A 7,171-nucleotide genomic window follows, 5' to 3' on the forward strand; every position below is an offset into this window, starting at 1 on the left:
TTAACTCAAAATTGTTCATGAACTTTAATGTAACCTGTAAAACTATAAAATTTTTAAGAAAAAAAAACACATAAAAGAAAATCTTCAGGATCTGGGGCTTGGCAAAAAGTTTGTAGGCATGATGCTAAAAGCAAAACTCAGAAAAGGAAAATTAATAAATTAGGCCTTACCAAATTAAAAATATTTTGCTCTGAGAAAGACCCTGTGAAGAGGATGAAAGGACCAGTCACTGACTGGGAGAATATGTTTGCAAATCAAATAGCAAACAAAGGACTCATGTACAGAACTTATAACAAATTTTCTAAACTTTACGATAAACAAACAATCCAATTAGAAAATTGGCAAAAAAAAAAGCGACATGGCGCCACCGGCACCCGGCCCGGCCTCCGGCGGCTCCGGGGAAGTAGACGAGTTGTTCGACGTAAAGAATGCCTTTTACATTGGCAGCTACCAACAGTGCATCAACGAGGCTCAGCGGGTGAAGCCATCAAGCCCCGAGAGAGATGTGGAAAGGGATGTCTTCCTGTACAGAGCATACCTCGAACAGAGGAAGTTCGGCGTGGTCCTCGAAGAGATCAAGCCCTCCTCGTCACCTGAGCTCCAGGCCATCCGCATGTTTGCTGAGTACCTGGCTAGCGACAGCCGGCGGGATGCGATTGTGGCCGAGCTGGACCGGGAGATGAGCCGGAGCGTGGACGTGACCAACACCACCTTCCTGCTCATGGCTGCCTCCATCTACTTCCATGACCAGAACCCGGACGCCGCCCTGCGCACCCTGCACCAAGGGGACAGCCTGGAGTGCATGGCCATGACGGTGCAGATCCTGCTGAAGCTAGACCGCCTGGACCTCGCCCGGAAAGAGCTGAAGAAAATGCAGGACCAGGACGAGGATGCCACCCTCACCCAGCTGGCCACCGCCTGGGTCAACCTGGCTGTGGACAGCAGCCACCCAGAGACACTGATCAACCTCATTGTCCTGTCCCAGCATCTGGGGAAGCCTCCTGAGGTGACAAACCGCTACCTGTCCCAGCTGAAGGACGCCCACAGGACCCACCCCTTCATCAAGGAGTACCATGCCAAGGAAAACGACTTTGACAGACTGGTGCTGCAGTATGCTCCCAGTGCCTGAGGTTGGCCTGAGACGCACTTCCGGAGCCGTGGGAATACAAGGCCAAGGCTGTGCTGCCCCCCCCACGGGCACTTACCCTTTAACCAGGAGCAGAGGCTGTAAGCCCAGCCCAGTCTCTGTTTTGTCAATAAACGTCTCCACTCCAGGTAAAAAAAAAAAAAAGAAAAAGAAAAAAAAAGAAAATTGGCAAAAAAAAATGAAGAATCATTTAACTGAAGAGGCTATACATATAGGATGTAAGCACATTGAAAAGATGTTCAACATGCAAATTAAAACCACAATAATATATAACTACAAACCCACAACAATGGCTAAAACAGAGTATAATGACAACACAAAAATGTTGGTAAGGATTCAGAGAAACTGTACCACTCATACATTGCTGCTGGAAAGTGGTACAGCCACTTGGAACACAGTTTGGCAGTTTTTAAAAAACTAAATATGCAACTACTATATGATTCAGCAATTGTGTACCTGAGCTTCTATCCCAGAGCAGTGAAAACTTATATTCACACAAATTCTGTGCACAAATATTCATGGCAGATTTATTTTTAACAGCCCCAAACTGGAAATAACCAAGATCCCCTTCAGTAGGGTGAATGGATAAACAAACTGTGGTACATCTCTACCAGGGAATACTACTCAGCAATAAAAAAGAACAAACTCTTGATACATACAACGATCTGGGTGAGCCTCTGGAGAACTATGCTGAGTGAAAAAGCAAATCCCAAAAGGTTACATATTGTAAGATACCATTTACATATTTCTGAAATGGCAAAATTACATAAATGGAGATTAGTGGTTGCCAGGAGTTATGGAACCGGGGGGTGGGAGGGAAGTGGGTGTGGCAATAAAAGGGCAATATAAGGAATCCTAGTGGTGATATAGTTTGTGTCTTGCCTGTATCAATGTCAATATCCTGCAATATTGTTCTGTAGTTTTCAAGATATTACCATTAGGAAAACTTAATAAAGTGTAATTTGGATCTCTCCGTATTATTTCTTATAGCTGCATGATAATCTACAGTTATCTCAAAATAAAAATTTTAATTAAAAGTGATAATTGAATTGCTGAGACCGATAAAAACAAACCAATAAAAGACAAGTTTTAGGAACATCAAAATGTATTCCATAAATACAATGAATATTTTAAAGTATTTTATTGCCATTGGTGGTATGCCCTTGGGCACTCTGTAATCTTCAAGGTGTTACTTCTTATTACTTTCTTTTGAAATTCTGAGTAGCTGATTAATCACTCTTATAGGTCTCTTAATCTTCCTTATCTTTAGATTTTCAATTTCCTGAAAAATAGCCACATGAGAGCAAAATTTTCTCTAGGGTGCAGCAACAGGGATCAGAATAATATTGCCGTGAGATTTAAGTATAATGAAAAGAAGACTGACCTGGAGCTTAAGAAAATGCATCTAGTCCCAGTTCTGTCACTAGCAAGGTAATCTAGGAAAATCTACTTGTTCTCTCTAGGTCTCAGCCACCTCATTTGTAGGAGAATGATCTCTAAGGAACTCTTTAGCTTTGACATTCTAGGAAATCAAAGGGAGGCTGTTCTGGGGAAGAGAATTTTCCCCATCCTTAGCTAATTGGACTAGCTGCGTGAATGCCACTCCAGTTCTTAGGTACCTGTAATGACTACCTTTTATCTAGAAATCACTGTGGTTTTCAGACCTGTTCTCCTAGAGATCATGGATCTGAAGTTGCAAATATGGTATTTTGTGTAAATATTAGGGAAAAAAAATTCTTGGACATCCCAGGAAAGGAGTGGGGTGAGATCATTTCATGCCAAGCAAATGTATGGCTGACTCTGAGCTCTCAGCCAATCACAATGGAAAGTTCAACTGAATGGTACTGGGAAGATGCTAGGTGCCTTGAATCAGCACCAAAAGAAAAGTTTCCTGTGTGCCAAGATCAAGAAAGGAGTACTGAGTGGTGATTTCAGCCCACCTGAAACTGCTGAAATTGTATTTAGGTCCCAGACAGATAAAAATCCTGTTTCACCAGTGACCCAGGGAATAGAGAAGTACATGGTGTGTGTGTGTGTGTGTGTGTGTGTGTGTGTGTGTGTGTGTGTGTGTGCGTGCGCATGCGCTTGTGCAAGAAGGGAAACCAATAGGGCAGAATGATCATACATAATACACTACAACAGCTTTCTAATTGGCCTCCCTCCTCTCTCCTTACTTCAGTTCCCTTCCACATTGCCATCAAATTCATTTTCTATATCCCATGTCAGATTGTCTCTTCTTGCTTAAAAATTTTCAACAACTTCTGACTACATTCAGAATAAAGTCTTAACTATCAGCATGGTTTTGGGCAACTTACCAGATTTGACTTCAACCTATCTAATCCAACCTTATCTGCAATTATAGTTGTACCATGTATTCCGTACTACTCTCTGACTCAACCACATGCTATTCCACAAACAAATCACTTGGTGCTCTCAAGCTTTGCCTTGTTGGCTTCATGTATTTATTCCCCTATTGCAAATTTGCCAACCCCTTCCTTTATGAAGTCTTATTTGACTACTCCAATTAGTGCACATTTCCTTCCTCTCCTGCACTTCTCATTACAGTACTTTGTATCTACTTTGGAAGGAGAGGAATTAATCATCACCACTGGCTTCAATCACTTTCCCACCTTACAAACTATTTCTCCTAGCCTCATTACTCCACAGTGAACTCTTTGCTTGACTTTCCAAAGGAGTATGTAACTATCTCCTCAAGCAATGAAGTCAAAGGCAGACATATTATTTTGCATGCTTCATATTGGTAACAATTCTATGCACTTAAGAGGCCTTCAGGATTTACTGATTTTACATTGATGACTAGAGCTGTTGAATGAATCCCTTCTTCTCCATCCTCCTTAGCTCATGCCCTCCTCACCTTTGTCTGGAACCACTGCAACAGACTCTTCAGTTGTTTCTACTGAGGTGGGTTGGCTTGCTAAACGTGAGTAAAACCCATTCTTCCCACCCCCACCCCAATAAACCTATCAGTGGCTCCTCATCCCCCCAAAAAGGTTCAAGGCCTTTAAAGTGGCATGAAAAGAAATCCCACCAGAACTTTTTAAAGAGCTGGGACCATATCTTATTCACTCCTGTATCTGACACCCCCACCCTACCCCTGCCAATGGAGTGTCTGACACATGGTACATGCTTAGTAAATATTTGATGGCTGAATGAGTAAATAAGTTAATTTAAAATCATAAAATGTCAGAAATAGAAAGAATGATAAAGAGTCTAGTTTTAGAGATGTAGTCCAACCCTCTTGATTTACAAATGAGGAAAGTGAGGCTCAGGGAGCTTAACACTAAGCCAGTGTTCATTTCAACCCTCTGTACTGCACTGAACTTTGGTAAGTAATAGTTATGCTGCGAGCCACACAGGAAGTCCATGAACTTTGGTAAATAATAGAATGGGTCTCCTAAAGTGGAATGTGATGCTTATTCTCTGAACAACTTCAAATATGGAAAACATGATGACTCCAGGGATGGAACTCATTGGTCTTGGTTAACTCTAGAAAATGTTAGGACATGGTACATATAGCACAATGTGAAAAAAACAGTGCTATTTCCCTCTTTTTAAGTAAAGCTTTTTGAAGGCCCAGAATCATTTTTCCCAAATAAACTTACAGAAAGAATGTAATGGAGGGGGAAAAAAGACCAGGTTTAAAAAAAGGAGCAAAAAAATGGCTTAAAATGTTAGATACAGACTAGCGTCTACTCAAAGGGTACTTGACCCTGGCATCTAAAGTTAGGATGCACACAATAGGCTAATTTAGGAGTTTGCTCTGTACTGGAATCCATGATACAGTGACCTCAAACTTACTCGGGTTTCCAGAATGCCCAGGCTTTTGGGAATCACACTCCAACCATAATAGTAACTTTGCCTTCCCCCTTTCTGTCAGAGATACTTCTCTAAATGTCAGAGAGTCTTCCAGTACCCCCCACCACCAAAAGAATCAGAATTATTTGAAGAGTAGTATACATTTTCTCAGGTGCTCTAGAGACAGGAGTAGCTTTGGAGGAAAGGGATATTCTTTTGCCTAGACACACTTATGCCTTGGTGGCCACCCTTCTCCCTAGGGATATCATGACTGCAGAGACTTTCCTCAAGGTGAAAGTAACCAGTGGTTTAAAATTTAGAAAGGTATACGTATGTTGGGAAGATGAGAAGACCCTAATTATAAGATGAGGACCCTTCAAGTGCCAAAAACTCATTGAAGAGATAGACTTTTCTCTGTCCCCAAACTCATTTTGTACAGTATCGAAAGGCAGTTGTTTAATGAAGTCGAGGAAAAGACTTTCTGGATTTACCATACCTTTTCAACTTATTAACCTTCAAAAATGACAAGGGTTTCTTTTATGGTTCGAACATTATCAGGTTATGACACCATGTCCTTGTGTCCTAAGTAAATGTGTCTTAAAAAAAAAGTTATATAGAAGCAACTACTTTGGAACTTGAGTATTTATGAACGGAGTTTGGTGTTGTGATAAAATGCAGCTTAAAACTAAGTTATTCTGGAGTTCCTGTCATGGCGCAGTGGTTAACAAATCCGACTAGAAACCATGAGGTTGTGGGTTCAATCTCTGGCCTCACTCAGGGGGTTAAGGATCCGGCATTGCCGTGAGCTGTGGTGTAGGTCGCAGATGCAGCTCGGATCCCGTATTGCTGTGGCTCTAGCATAGGCCAGTGGCTACAGCTCTGATTCGACCCCTAGCCTGGTAACCTCCATGTGCCACAGGAGTGGCCCTAGAAAAGGCAAAAAGACCAAAAAAATGTTGTTATTCTGATACATATTGAATCATGTGCATAGAAATAACTGTGCTTTATCATCATGGGGAGGCATACATTAGGAAGTCAATGTAAATGACTAATTCTTCATACTTTGACATATAGCTGGTTGAAATGCCTAGTTTTTTGTTTTGAAGGGTTTTTGTTTGTCTGTAGACTTTGGGCTGCAGCACCTGGCATTTCTAACCCCTTCATATTATCTCAGAACCCTTGGCCTCCCTTCCTGATTACTCTCTCCTCTTCCAAAAAAACCAACCCAGGGTATCTAAAGGACTCCTAGCACCACTAATTCTGGACCAGGTGATTGGTGTGGGAAGGTTTCCTGGGAAGACCACAGAGGAGGAAGGGAAGGCATTGCAGGGGTAAGGGGTGATTCTGCAGTATATGTATGGATCTGGGAAAACCCAGATACATGAGGAGGTGAAAACCCAGGTGGAGTTTTCAGCACACTCTAGATTCACAGAATCTTAATGTTTTCAGGCAGATTGAGAAGAAGGATTCTGATAAGGCTGTAAATTCAGGCAAGAGCCAAAAAAGCAGGAAAGGCTCTAGTTTCCCAGGCTCCTTGGCTCCCAGCAGTTTCAGGGAGTAAGTAAACAGGCACTATCTTAATCCCTGCCAGAGGTTTATTGACTCTAAAGGATGGCTAACCCATATCTGGTCAATCTTTTCTCTCATAAGAAGAACGAGGAAGAGAGCAGAAGGGCACTAGAGCATAGAAAACAAACATTGCCGATTTCACACTTAGATGCTGGATGTTGTTTTGACCTATTTACCACGAGAGCTTTTTAAGGGCTGGGACCATGTTTTATGCACTCTCATATCTGAAACCCCTACTCTTGCCCCTGCCTAGTGCAGTGTCTTGTACATACTAGATGCTTAGTAAATATTTGCAGACTAACAAAAGCTGAAGACATATGGAACTGTGCAGGGGAGTAGAAATAGGGGAAATAGTTGTGGTTCTGTCCAGCACTGGAAAACATAGCTGGGTCATGAACTTTACTTGTTATATTTTCCTAGAGGGAGAGAGTTGTAGTGATTTGAGACCTTAAAAACACTCCCTACTAATACTTGAGCTGTATGGGCAAGTGTTTGAATTGAACTATGAAGGTTGTACAATTCTAGGTAAAAATATCAACAATTTACTTTCTTTTGTTGCAGTTTTTTCCTTCATCTTTTAAATGGATTTATTGAGATATAATTAATGTACAATAAACTGCATATACTTAAATATATATA

The 7,171-nt window shown here is 41.5% G+C and overlaps 1 pseudogene across 1 annotated transcript; it reads left to right on the forward strand.

Moving 5' to 3' along the window:
- Positions 1–352: 352 nt before the first annotated feature.
- LOC100521239 (coatomer subunit epsilon pseudogene) lies at positions 353–1,291 on the forward strand (annotated as a pseudogene). The gene has a single exon (XR_001302673.3). The product of XR_001302673.3 is annotated as a coatomer subunit epsilon pseudogene (transcript).
- The last annotated feature ends 5,880 nt before the right edge of the window (positions 1,292–7,171 follow it).

The sequence above is a fragment of the Sus scrofa genome, chromosome X (genome assembly GCF_054392235.1).
Source record: "Sus scrofa isolate SSC_HxYL_T2T_F1_AM1 chromosome X, Sscrofa_HxYL_maternal_Yorkshire_Landrace_v2.0, whole genome shotgun sequence".
Lineage (NCBI taxonomy): Eukaryota > Metazoa > Chordata > Mammalia > Artiodactyla > Suidae > Sus > Sus scrofa.